This window comes from Ambystoma mexicanum, chromosome 8 (genome assembly GCF_040938575.1).
Source record: "Ambystoma mexicanum isolate Mex_15411 chromosome 8, UKY_AmexF1_1, whole genome shotgun sequence".
NCBI classification, from domain to species: domain Eukaryota; kingdom Metazoa; phylum Chordata; class Amphibia; order Caudata; family Ambystomatidae; genus Ambystoma; species Ambystoma mexicanum.
In genome coordinates, this window is record NC_090929.1 from 446,564,916 (window position 1) to 446,579,760 (window position 14,845).

Sequence of the window (14,845 nt, forward strand, 5' to 3'; positions counted from 1 at the left end):
GAGGGGGCCATGGGGCATAGTGTTTGGTTGGGGGTGAGGGGGCCATGGGGCATAGTGTTTGGTTGGGGGTGAGGGACATGGGGCATAGTGTTTGGTTGGGAGTGAGGGGGCCATGGGGCATAGTGTTTGGTTGGGGGTGAGGGACATGGAGCATAGTGTTTGGTTGGGGGTGAGGGACATGGGGCATAGTGTTTGGTTGGGGGTGAGGGCGCCATGGGGCAGTGTTTGGTTGGGGGTGAGGGGGCCATGGGGCATAATGTTTGGTTGGGGGTGAGGGGGCCATGGGGCATAATGTTTGGTTGGGGTAAGGGGGCCATGGGGCATAGTGTTTGGTTGGGGGTAAGGGGGCCATGGGGCATAGTGTTTGGTTGGGGGTGAGGGGGCCATGGGGCATAATGTTTGGTTGGGGTGAGGGGGCCATGGGGCATAGTGTTTGGTTTGGGGTGAGGGCCATGGGGCATAGTGTTTGGTTGGGGGTGAGGGACATGGGGCATAGTGTTTGGTTGGGGGTGGGGGGAGACATGGGGCATAGTGTTTGGTTGAGGGTGAGGGGGCCATGGGGCATAGTGTTTGGTTGGGGGTGAGGGACATGGGGCATAGTGTTTGGTTGAGGGTGAGGAGGCCATGGGGCATAGTGTATCTAGGGTCAATAAAATATATATATAAGTTAATTAAACAGGCGAGATACAATAACTCAATAGAAATAAATTATAACAATGGAAAATGTGTAGTACAAAATGTAAGTTTGAAATGCAAATAAAAATTGTTACCCCTCAAAAACATTCTTTTTCCATGTGTTTAGTACAAATTGGGGGTTTAAAAAGCCTTCTGCCACGCCCCGCCTATCGCCCCGCCCACATTTACTTTTCGGCCCACTATAGCCCTCCTGTAAGGTACTTTCGGCCCTCTGTCAAAATCAGTTGTGCACCCCTGTTCTAAACAAATCTTTGCCAATTTCTTTCAAGTGTAGTCTCTGCTTTGTGTGCCTGCTCTACATTCTCCCTCTTTTTTTCCTATCTTCTCTTGCAAAAGTACACGTGTGCCTGAATTTCTGGCCAACTCCTTTATCTAAATCATGTGCAAGAGGCTTTAAGCCCTATTAGCACTCCCACTGTCCTCCCCGGGGCATTGGCCTGGTATATCCGAGATAACTGTCTCAGCCTGATCTTGTGCTTGTCCACCCTTCTAATGTGTGTTTCTTGCAATAGGATAATATCCGCCTTCTCCTGCCTTATTTGTGCCTCGACCTTTTTGTGTTTAATCGGGGTATTTAGCCCCCATACATTATGCGTCAGTTCCTTGAATTCTCTTCCCATGGAATCACCCCTCTGTCTCGGCTGTCCCCGAGTCTCCAACACCCCCTCCCGCCCCAACCTTTTCTTCACTACCCTAAACTCCCCCCATCCACAACAGAACTACCACCAAACATACGCCCCGCCCCGGTCTGAATCATCCTACCTACACCACTCGCAGGGGCGTACCCTCCGGTCCTGATCTGAGTTTCTACCTTGGACATCGCCCCTCTTTGGGTATACCTTACCCCCCTCACATTGCAAGATCTCTCCCACTCTCCGTCTACATCCAGGGCCTTCGTTCTTTTCAATTCTCAGCCCCACTTCTCCCTCCCCTGCTACTTGCCCACAGTCACTCTCGCCCGACTCCACTCTTGAATCCTCGGGTAGGCCATATCTCAACCAGATCCCTCTGCTACCCGTGCTTGCGGCCCTCTAAGGCATGCCCTGTGCCCCCCGGACCTTATACCAGTCACATTGTCTCACGCCACTCGGGGTGGGGAGGGATGGCCAGTCCGCCGCTCCGATTCAATACCCTCCTCCTCCAACTTCAGCAGCGAATGTCCCTCTGTGCTTGTGGTGATGCGACCCATTTCTCTGCGTTTCTGTAGCATTGATAGTGCTAGGTCCAGATACAACCGAGCTTGGGACCCGTTAATTTCTTTTTTTATTTTTATTTTATTGTAACGTTAGTGTAATGTTTCAACACTAACCTGACTCGTGCAGCAATCAACGAGGCAAATGGAGAGTCCCCTGAGGCCCCTAACACCTCCCTCCTCCCTGAGAGGGAAACGAAGGTTTGTGCGAGGGATCCCAGGGAAACCCTCCTGGGGGAAAAAACCCTGCTGGAACGGATGTGGAGGTGAATCGGTTGCTTATCCGCTGGCAGTTTACAGGATTCACTGGATCTGGTCACAGAATCTCGGCGAAGTCCGGATTCTAGATAAGTAAACAAGAGATGAGTGAAGGAACTAGGTACGAGAGGAATCAATGTAATGGTTGGTGATGTACCCAATGTGTCTGGAAGGGGAGGCTACCAGAGTTTCCTGTAGACTCGTGAACAGCGGAACGGGAAGGCTGGGCAGAAAGGCAAGGCTGTAGGAAAGAGCAGGAAGGAAAGATAAGCATAGGAATAAGGTACAGAATAATAAATTCCCTAGATGCGAACTCACGTAGCATCTGTAGAGAGTAGCGACGCACTGAGCTTCGGCTTTGCTGGGCCATATCCGGATTCCATGAGAGAACGAGATGACGTCAGAGGACGTCTGCCATGCGAACGTGAAAACACTGCACCATAACCCAAAGGATGAGGAGCCATCTTGGAAGAGGGGGAAATGGAGAGTGCTCGCAATCTCCAGCGTTGCCACAGGGAACGCCGGTGCCAGTAAGTTGTGACAGTATGCCCCCTTCCGAGAGTAACACCCCCTGGCTTGCCCGGATGACACCTGTGAAAATGGCGAACAAGTACAGGGGCATGGACCACTGAAGCTGGTTCCCATGTACGGTCGGCCACAGAGTAACTCTTCCAATGGATCAAATACTGCAGTCGACCGCGATGATAACGGGAATCACAAATGCCCGAGACTTCGAACTCCGGACCCTCCGTAGTAGCTACTGGAGGCGGGTAGGCCTTAGTAGATCGACCAAAACGATCCGATACGTGAAGCTTGAGTTGTGAAAAGTGAACAACTGGGTGGATTCTGGACCAAGAAAGTGGAAGCCGTAACTCAAAAGCCAAGGAACCTTTTGCTCTCAATACCGTGAAAGGTCCAAAATATTTCGGAGACAATTTAGAAGGAACCAGATGTCTGGGCAGAAACTTTGCTGAGAGCCAGACCAAATCCCCCGGAACAATCACTGGAGATGGTGAACGATGCAAGTCAGCATAATGTTTAGCATGCTCTTGAGCTTCCAGTAATGCGGTTCTGGCCAAAAGATGTCCCTGTTGAATGTCGCCCATTAGGGCGTCCACATCTGGAAAGGCCGAAGATCTGAGAAGAGAGGATGAATAGCAGGAAGGATCGTACCCATAGGTACAATGAAAGGGACTAGTTTTGATAGAAGCATGAGGAGCGTTGTTGTAGGCAAACTCTGCCAAAGGTAACAAATCCTTCCAGTTGTCCTGTGCCGCTGATACAAAACAGCGCAAATACGTTTCCAGAGTCTGATTTAAACGTTCAGTCTGCCCATTCGTTTGAGGATGGTAACCCGAACTCAAGGCTCTCTTTATGCCTAAGGCAGAGCACACTTGTTGCCAATATCGGGAAATATATTGGGAACCCCGATCCGACACTATGCTGTCAGGGAGACCATGCCGGGAAAAGATGGAGTCTAAGAAATGTCTGGCCATCTGTGGAGCTGTCGGTACCGAGGGCAAGGCCTGGAAATGAGCCAATTTGGTGAAATAATCCACCGTTACCATAATGGTGGTATGATCTTTAGACTTAGGTAAGTCTACAATAAAATCTGTAGAAATCAATTGCCAAGGACGAGTAGGTATCTGGACTTGAGCCAGCTTTCCCAATGGTTTACTGCGAGGTACTTTGACTTGCAGACAGATCACACAGGAAGAGACGTATTCAGTCACGTCCCTTCTTAATGTTTCCCACTAGAAATGTCTCAGTATGAGCTCCTGGGTGCTGGCTATTCCACGATGACCTGCTACACTAGAATCGTGACACATGTGCATTACTTCAGTTCGAAGCTCGAGTGAGGGAATGTACACCTGATGACCCCGGTAGAAACATCCGTCTTCGAGACTTAGTCCCCATTTATCTGCCTGAAATCTAATGGAGTCCATTAAGACATGAGTTTGGGCTGCTACAGAGTGAAGAAAGTCCTGTACTATAGATATAAATGTAGCATGAGGAAACAGTCTTTCGGTCTGAAAACCAGATTTGCAATCGGGATCTCTTCAAGATAGAGCGTCTGCTTGGAGATTGATTTTACCTGGAATGATAGTGAAAGTGATATTGTAGGGAGAGAAAAAATGGGCCCATCTTGCTTGCCGGCTGTTAGGAGTCTCAGCGTATTGTAGACTCTTGAGATTCTCATGGTCGGTGCGGACCTCAATGGGATGTTGGGAGCCCAAAAGGAGATGTCTCCATTCTTGAAAGGCCCGTTTTATAGCCAGCAACTCTTTCTCTAACACCGTATAATTGATCTCAGAGGGAGAAAAAGTCTTGGACAGAAAAGCCACAGGGTATTCTGTTCCTTGGGCAAAAGCTTGTTTAAGTACCGCACCCAAAGCAAAATGGGAGGCATCAGTTTCAACAATAAACGGTAAGCTCTGATCTGGGGTTCGCAAGAGTGGAGCGGAAGTAAAAAGAGTCTTCAAAGTATCAAAGGCTGACTGGGCATCTTCTGTCCAGTTAAAAGGCTTAAGGCTTTCCTTTCTTGAGTAAACTTGTAAGGGGCAGAACGATTGAGGAAAATCCCGCTATAAATTTCCTATAGAAATTCGAAAATCCCAGAAATCTCTGTAGTTCCTTGATAGAACTAGGAGAGGACCAGTCCAGAATAGCGGTCACCTTGCGGGGATCCATGGAAATTCCAGTAGGGGACAGAACGAACCCCAGGTACGTGACCGTAGTCTGATGGAATCTGCACTTTTCTGGCTTGCAATAGAGGTGGTTACTTCGTAATCGTGTAATACCTGACACACGTGTTGGTGATGTTCTGTAGGATTGCTGGAAAACACCAATATGTCGTCAAGATACACCACTACCGTATGAAGAAGGAGGTCTGAGAATATATGGTCAATGAATCTTTGAAAAACTGCAGGTGCATTCGCGAGTCCGAAGGGCATCACCCGGTATTCGAAATGACCAAAGGGGGTACGAAACGCGGTCTTCCACTCATCCCCTTCTTTGATTCTGATGAGGTGATAAGCCTCTCTGAGGTCCAACTTTGTGTAAATCGTTGCCCCTTTTACTGCTTCTAGGATGTCTGGTATTAAGGGCATTGGGTATCGATCGGGAATTGTGATCTTGTTAAGACCCCTATAATCAATGCAGGGACGTAACTCGTCCGTGTCCTTCTTTGCTATGAAGAATAACGATGCGCCTGCAGGGGAAGTCGATTCCGCAATCAAACCATTTCTAAGGTGGGTTTCTAAATACTGTCGTAGGACTGATTTTTCCTTCTCGGAAAGGATGTACATCTTTCCAAAAGGGAGTGGCTGAGAGGAGTCTAGACAAAGGCAACAATCGTCTCTACGATGAGGCGGAAGTTCAGAAAATTTGGAAGAGGAGAAAATGTCCAGAAACTGTTCGTACTCAGGAGGAACAAGACTAATCAAGTCTACTATCCTTTGAGGGGCAACAGGATTCGAAGAAGGAGGACAAAATCCGACCGATCCTTCAGCAAGACAGTGTTGGGTACAGTATTCTGATCCTAAAAAAATGGAACCGGCTGTCCAATTTATGTAAGGGTTATGTAGTCTTAACCATGGCAAGCCCAAAATGACAGGGTAGTGAGCTGCTTTTATAATATCAAATACGGCGTCCTCCCTGTGTGATCCAATGAACATCTTCAAAGTGTGAGTCTGTTCTCGTATGGGTCCCGATATTAGTGGGGTTCCGTCTACGCCTTCTACAGGTACAGCGATTGCTTTAGGAGATCGGGGAATATTCAGTTTTCTCGCCCAAAAATCATCCATGAACAAACCAGCTGCCCCACAGTCAACCAAGGCTGGGACAGTAACAATGTTTTCATCTGACAGAGAAAAAGTGACACGCAGGACTACCATGTCCAGCGAGGGAGACAACCTTGTAGGAGATTGGGAACCTGTATCTGTTACCCCGACCATATGTCCCCTTACGGTTGAGGTCTGGCGTTTCCCGAACAAAATGGTTTTCTGAGAGGAACGATTGGGCACTTGTGCACGGCATGGCCAGAAGAGCCGCAATACATGCATAGTCCCTGGTTTCTTCTGCGGGCGTGTTCCTCTTGAGTCAGAGGACCCCGTGTAGTGCCCAACTGCATAGGTTCTTCCGGAGTAACTGTTTTAGGGAAGGATGCTAATTCTGGCGCAGAGCGATGACTTCTCCCTTTTCTCCTCTCCGTTTGCCTTTCTTGCAGCCGATAGTCCAGCTGCATGGTTAACGAAATTAGTTCAGCTAATGTGTTTGGTCTCGGAACTCGAGCTAGTTCATCTTTCAACTCCTCATTAACCCCTCTCCTTAACAACGTAATAAGCGCATCATCGGCCCATGATGTGCCTAGGGCCATTTGTTTAAAACGGGTAATGAATTCTAAAATTCCTAAAGACCCTTGCTTGAAATCTAGAAGTTTCTCTTGAGAGGAGACATTGTATTCCCTCCGAGAAAACATAGCTTTTAGGCTCGCCGTAAAAGCGGGCACAGAATCTAATATGGCATTGTTGGAAGTGACAATAGGCGTGGCCCAAGCTAGCGCGGGACCTGTGAGATGAGTAATCATATATCCCACTCTATCTCTGTCCGAGGGAAAAAAGGATGTCTTAAAAGCAAATTGCACCATACATGCATCCAAAAATTCCCTTAAAGAATGCGGGTTTCCGTTGTATTTCCCACCTGGTAGAGGGCCAGGAGGAATCTCTGAACTAGTGGGGGCCTTAATTAACATTTGCTGTTTGAGGATTGCATTTTCATGCTTTAAGGCTTGTACCTCATGGGACAATCCTTGTACTGCGGTCGTTAATTGCTGCACTTGGTCTAAGGCTGCCTGTGAAGTAGCCATGATGTGAATCTAAGCCTTTTTCTTTTATGGCGTCGCTAGTTGTAATGTTTCAACACTAACCTGACTCGTGCAGCAATCAACGAGGCAAATGGAGATTCCCCTGAGGCCCCTAACACCTCCCTCCTCCCTGAGAGGGAAACGAAGGGTTGTGCGGGGGATCCCAGAGAAACCCTCCTGGGGGAAAAAACCCTGCTGGAACGGATGTGGAGGTGAATCGGTTGCTTATCCGCTGGCAGTTTACAGGATTCACTGGATCTGGTCACAGAATCTCGGCGAAGTATGGATTCTAGATAAGTAAACAAGAGATGAGTGAAGGAACTAGGTACGAGAGGAATCAATGTAATGGTTGGTGATGTACCTAATGTGTCTGGAAGGGGAGGCTACCGGAGTTTCCTGTAGACTCGTGAACAGCGGAACGGGAAGGCTGGGCAGAAAGGCAAGGCTGTAGGAAAGAGCAGGAAGGAAAGATAAGCATAGGAATAAGGTACAGAATAATAAATTCCCTAGATGCGAACTCACGTAGCGTCTGTAGAGAATAGCGACGCACTGAGCTTCGGCTCTGCTGGGCCATATCCGGATTCCATGAGAGAACGAGATGACATCAGAGGACGCCTGCCATGCGAACGTGAAAACACTGCACCATAACCCAAAGGATGAGGAGCCATCTTGGAAGAGAGGGAAATGGCGAGTGCTCGCAATCTCCAGCGTTGCCACAGGGAACGCTGGTGCCAGTATGTCGTGACAGTTAGTTGATTACAAACTTTTTCATTACATTGCTTTCCCATCAATTTCTTATCATTAATAAACCATCATCCATTTATTATTCACAATGTCCTCAACTCCCCTCCTTATCCCCAACCATAAAAAAATTAAATGTTACTAAAGAAATGCCATCAAAAGTAGAAAATCACATCATGAATCAGTTTCACCTTCTGCTTCATAGGTTTAGCAGGACTACCAGTTTGCTTTTCTGTTATAAGGCTCGTTAATTTTTTTTTATGAGGAAGTAGATCCATATCTTGTCATCCACCAACATATGTTCGTATGGTGTTTTCCCCCCTGCAAAATTAGCTGCCACAAGTCATCCATCTCTAAACTAATCGGTGGAAATTTCCCCAAGTGTAGACTTCTTAGCTTATTAACCTTTAGGCATCAAGTTATCAAGTGTCCTACTGACTCCACCTCTTTTATGCAGAATCTACATTGATTGTCCCCAACATCCTTTGAGTGCCGCATGTATATCATTTGCTTTGTTGAATACAGGTTCAATCTAAGGCGGAGGAATTGGTCTCAGTGGTAACGACTTGGGAATCTTACTAGATATTTATTGAGGCTTTTGACTGAACAGGCTTTGCGCATTAAGTTTAGAGAAGAACAGAATTTCAACCTTTTGTCAATTGTCTCTATCCAGTCACTTTGAATTACCTTCCGTTTGACGGCACACAGATTCTCTTTTAGCACTACGATTGATACGTTTAGTTGCTCAAGATGTTCCAAGAATTTCTTGTTCCATTTGTTTAATAGCCCGATGTCTGATCCAGTTGGTGGAAGACCCAGAATGTGGTATGGTTTTGCAGATGACGACATGGACATTTTCCGTAGAAGTGACAGAGTTTTCTATAATACTATGGATTGCAGTGATTGTAGTCCCAGCTCATATCGAATTGCTGCAATTCGTATGCATACAGGAAGGCGTAGGACTTTCCTCCAAAAATAACCCTCCAGAATGTTCCATATAGCCCAACTTAGGTTCAAGCCTGATTCACTTTCAAAAGTATTTGTTGCTGTAACCTTTTGGGTGTAGAACATGATGATTGGTTTTATGGAGAACTTGCCATATTTAGGACAAAAAGACATGATTGTTGATTTACTTGCGTTTATATCCAACTCATTTTTCTTGAAGTATTCATAGAGAAGGTTTATTTATCGCTGTAATCCCACTTGTGTCTTGTTCAATAATACCAAATCATCGGCGTATAAGATTCACGAGACTGGGGTTCCATTTACTTTGGGCGGAAAAATGTGTGCATTTTTGAATGCCGTAGGGAAGTCAACTAAAACTTAAAGATTAAAGAGGCTAACGGACACCCCTGTTTCACAACATTCTCAGTACATAGGTTGTCTGTTAGGTTTCCTTCTGCATTTATCCAGATACGTATTTTTGTATCAGAGTGGAGTTTTTAGCTTTATGAGATTTAGGAACACGAGATTTAGATCTGTCCCAACACCTTTGGTAAATCTGGTCTGTCTTGTCTAAATGCTGTTTTCTTTATCAGCCCAATTGGCTAACTTTTTGTGTAGGAATGATGCAAATAGTTTACCAATTACATCTTGCAGAGCGATTGGCCGATAGTTGTTTGGATTATATCTATCACCCTTTTTAAAGATAGGCACAACTATCGCCAATTTCCAAGACGCCGGTATTTTCCTTGCCTTCACAATTTGCTTGAACAGAATTTCGATGAACTGAGCCCAAATTTCCTAATTTTTCTTCAGCATGATGTTAGTCACCCCATCGGGTCCTGCTGCTCTTGAATTTTTCAATTTTTTATGGTTTCCTCAATTTCATCTTTCCCAAAGTTAAAATCCCATGATAGAGCAGATTCTTCCAACACTTCATTCTGGCACAAGGATGGTCTTGCAAACATCTTTTTGAAATGGTTGACCCACTTTTCCGCATTTACACAGTTGCTTAGCACCCCATGTTGAGTCAGTGTTCGCTCGTTTATTATTGCCCAGGTTTGGCTTGAATTACGATGGTATAAGGATTTTTGCATTTTTTAGCTTGCTCTTGATCTCTAATAGTTTTAAGCGAATAATGCCAATTGTGATATCTTTTTTCTTTTCTTTATGTTTTGACTCCAATTTTGGTGTCTATTCTTTATCAGTTTACCGATGTCTCTTTGCAATATCCTTTTCTGTTTTGCTACTTCTTGACTGTATATATGTTTTGGTTTGCGATGACAATGCTTTAATCTTGTATCTATTGTTTGATACATTGCCAATAGTGGAACGTAGTTCGGTTCTTGCATGCCTCTCTTATTTACATTGTTCAGGGCCTTTGTTAAGATCTCAATTCCTCTTGGATTCAGCCAAAGGGGATTCTTCCCTGAGTTTATTATCAAGTTACCACAATACCTCTCCACCATTCCATGACACTTTATCAGCCATCTCAAATTGAATGCGTCGTGATCACTATTATTCATTGTGATTACTTGGAGATCACATTTTCATTTGGAGGCTTTTCGAACTCCAAATGTAATCTAATGTGGCATGCAAATCATTACAAAGCCATGTGGGCTTTGCGGGGATGTCCCCACTCGTTTTCCTCTTTAACATTACACAATTCCAAGTCGCCATTTCTTGGGCCCATCACTCACCTCTGTCGCTACTTGAGTTATTCGAGTTTATCTTCTGTTCAATCGGTTTACCTTTCGCATCTATCCGATTTATGTTCAGATCACCACAGACTATGATATAGGGATTATGAAATTCCATAGTACAGTCATGGATCAACTTTGACACGAAGTCAATTAAGCACCCTGTTTTTATTTTGGCTGGATTCCAATATGTGTTTATAATCAGTAGACAGCCATGCTTTTGTTCCCTTTTTCTACATTTTGTAACACAGTTCCCTGTACAATTAAGATTTGGATTTGTACTTTTTAACACAGATAAACAGATGTTGTTTCTAATCATTGTTACAAGTCCTGATTATGGTATTCCGTTTTGATTTTTTCCTGCAAGCATATGATATGATGCTCATCTTTATTTATGCTCTTTATTAAATAAATGCACAAATCCTCACGTGTTCCATGAAATTAAGAACTTTTCACTTTTACTCCTTCGGGCCTTTAGCGAATGTTGATTTGAAGAATCTTCATTTCTAGAAAGATTTGACCGGCCCAGATCTTGCCAATGATGTCTTTGGGGGAGCCTTCTTTTTAGGATACCTCTCCTTTGCTCATTTTGTGAGCTCCCAAATCCCTTATTTTGCTTATACTCTTTTGGCTCACTTCCACAATCTTCTTCATTTTGATTTTGTCTAGTCAGATCATAGCCAAGGCAAAGCAGCGCATATCTTGCACCGAAGAGGGTACTCTGGATGATTGGCGAGTTTACATGTATTAGAACCCAATATGAGCGCCCTTCTGTGACATATTCTACTATCCCTAGATCATCCGATAGTAATGATCTTAGTGAGGGGACACAATGTAAAGGTTTCATCACATTTCGTTGACTTACCTTAACCTAGTTTTTTGTGGATAGAACATTTTCCAGTTGTGATTTCCCAGATTGTTCTCTTATGTACTTATCTGAGAGATAATCACCTCTATGTTGATTTTCTCTCATTTGTTATTGTGAAGTACATTTTGGGTTTAGCTTTGGGGCCGTTCTTTCTCTGGAGTGCTCTCTGGTGCATCAAAGTGTATTTGACCCCTTCTGCGCTTCACGGGTGAAAATGATGGCGAGCGCTGTGTTTCCACCTTTGCCATTATATGGTCCTTTTCTTTCTCTTGTATCAATCTTTTGTTTCCATACTTTCTGATTGACATGTTTTGTTCACCTATTACTGAAGGCATTGATGTCTTGCATGGAATTGACACCGTCATTATTTTCATCTAAGTATATCGACAGATTTTCAAGTAGCTACTTTTTGTCCATGTGACCATTGTCCCCCTTCTTCTCTTCAAACCTTGGTCTTTTCTTTGCATTGGACATCAGGTCAATTTTGAGCTGCCCCGAATTGTTTTATTTTTAAGGAAATTGATGTTATCAGCCATCTTGTTAACATTCACTTGATCAAATAGAGCAATTTTTGGTGGAGTCGATACATTTCTAATAAAGATTCTCAACCCATTAGATTTCCTTTTTTTGTGTATTTACATTCACCAACTTCACTTTAATTGCCTCTCTCTTGAATTTGTGCACCCCATGTCAATTCTTCACCGTGGCTGTTTTTGTTTGTTGTCTTAAAAATACTGAAGCTTTGTAAAGTATTATCCTTAGGAAATGAAAATGGGTTTAACATATGTTTGTGGCTCGGGATCATTCTTCATTCCCTTACTGTTAGATTTTGTGAACGAAGTACTGTCTTTGCGGCACTACCCGTTTCAGCATTCCTGGATATCGGTTGTTTCAATGCCACATCATCCTAATTTTCCATTATGGCCTTCCCTTTGTCATTTTGACTTAGGGTCACATCACCTTTTTGACTTTTAATGGACCCGCTTGACCCGTGTAAAACATTAGAACTTTGCAAGAGTGCCTCTTTACAAACTTTCCCACTATGCTCCACCACTTTATCACATTTCATTCTATCTCCATTAACGGACTCGCCCTCTCCTGTTTGCTTGGGCCTTTTCTCTTTGCCTCCATGCGAATTAAATGCACAAGGACATTCTGTTACCACTGTTTTTGAAGCCATTTTTGTCAAAGTTGTTTTGCATCCATTTTGTGGAATCAATCACTGCCTCCATCAGGTCAGTTTCCTCAGCTAGTTCATTACTTACCAGGTCACTCAATATGTTATGCCATTTTGCAGACGATTCAGCTTCAGTATCTAGTCTCCTTTGTACTTTTTGAGTGAAAAGTTCCCAATATAAAAGTTTGGAGTGAAACATCGCGAGTATCATCTCATGATCATTTAACTTTAATTCAGTGATTCATATAGTTTTATAAACGGAGACATGGAGATTGTTTGGGCCGCCATCACGTTATTATGAATCTGGATACCTGCTGTCACTGACAGCTGCCCTTTTTCCCCCTCATCTGCAGATTCTTTTGGAGCCCCATTTGCTTTATTTGGTGAGTCTGTACAGGATGTTTCGGGCATACTGGACTGAGATCCTCTGATGACTCTAATACTCTCGTGCTCATGTGTCAAATCGCAATGTGGGTGCTCTCCTGTCATTTTCGACGAGTATTGTGGTGTACTTGAGGGATCATTATTTGCCTGCTTCCTAGCCTTTCCTGGACCCATTAATTGTAACCCTCGCCAGGGCCTTTGCCGCTCGGAATATGTTCTCCTTCTGGCCATATGAGGTGAGGGCTACCAGGATGTTGCTTGGTCTTGCCCCTGGTTCCACTCTCTTTTGACCAACTCTATGTATACGGTCTATGCCCCAGCATCTCAGTTGTCTCATCCGTCAATAGGGTCCGAAAACATTGTTGTACTGTTCCTCTCAAATCTGCAACTCCAATTGCCTCACTGAGTCCTTTTATTCGGATGTTGGACCATCCTGAGCATTTTTTCAGGTCTTCTGCTTTTATTTCCAGCTTGTGGGATATCCTTGCCACCCGTTCCAGGAATTCGCTATTTTGTCATGTTTCCTCTGACACTGCAGTCAGTCCTTGCCCACAGAATCCAACTTGTTTCCCAGTTCCTTAACTCCGCCTCTGTTCTCCTTCAGGGAACTGCATAGCTCTTCTCTCAGAGAGGTAAATTGGTCCTGGAAGGTTGTCGCCATCCTACATTCCAAGGCCCCTAGGCACTCCTTTAAGTCATCTTTGCTGAGTGTCTTATCTGTTTCTGAGATGTCTTACCTGGGCCTCAAACTTCGGCCCCCCCCTTGACTGTAGGTGCGATCGCCTCCTCCCGCTGACTCCAGTAGTCCTCCAACTGCCCATCGTGATTTTGGGGGTTCTGTTTGTGGCAGGCCAGTGTTCACTTCCCCTTCTGTCCTGGCATCTGGGAGTCGCTCTCCTTGTGGAGCTAACCTTTCCTGGAATGTCGTTTTGCCTCACTCCTGCACCCCCCTCCTCGAGCTCTTTATTTTCGTGCAGCCCAGTTCGTCCTCCACCACTTCCTTAGCAACTCCTGGGTTATCCACTTCCCAGTGTTAGCTCAGTTTGGTCCCAGCCCCACACGCCTCATGTGTACCTCGGATAACTGGGGTAGGCAATATCGTTGTGGAACCCCAACACCCACCTTCCTTGATAAAGCTTCCTTCTCTTGTTGCTCCCTCTCTCTTTTTCTTGTTGCTGGGTTCGAACTTTTACTTCCCCTTTTTCCTACCGTGCTTGGATAAGCCCCATTTTTTTTCCATTGCAGATGGCCCCAAGCCTTCTGCTCTGCTCTCGAGCTCACAGAGCTGTCACTGTGCCCCGAGCAGATCCTGGGCCCCCAGTCCTACCTCTTCTTAAAGTCCTGCTTTTAAAATGCCACACTGCTCCCATCCAGCAGCTGCAAGACAAGACCCATGTCTCACCGGCTGGGCTCGCTTCCTTCTTCCCCCGGGCTGCACCATACCTTGCCTCCCTCGTGCAGGCTCTTATCTTTTTGGGTAGTGCGCCGCCCGGTCCCCGCTGTGTTGAACCGTCTGTACTACTTGTTCACGCTCCACTTCTGGACCCGCCAGGCGCTTCATCGTTGGGCACTAGTCTCCTGCGTTGGACCGGAAGTGTGCTCTTTTGCATGGAGGCAGGGCCAGTCCTCTTCTGCACCTGCTCCCCTGCTTCAGCGATCTCACTGGGAGGCCATCCTGTTGTATTGTAAGTCTTGTTTTGTCACTGGCGTGCTTGCTCTTAGAATGTTGGTGCATGAATGATGAGCAGCTCAGGAGAATGTTGTGTGGGTCTGTGAGTGAATGTTCCATGAGTGTCAGTTGGGGCCTGAGCTGGGTATGATAGGATGGCCAGTGGGTCTACTCCTTGGTATGTAATGTAATTACCTTTCCCTGTTCCTGTCCAGTCTTATGTGCCACTGTAAATACAAATGCATAATAAAGCTCCACCTGGACAATACAATGGCTCCACAGCTGGTCTGTGTCTGAGTGCTGAGCCCAACTACAAGAGCAACATAGAGAATTCACAACACATCCACTTTGCTG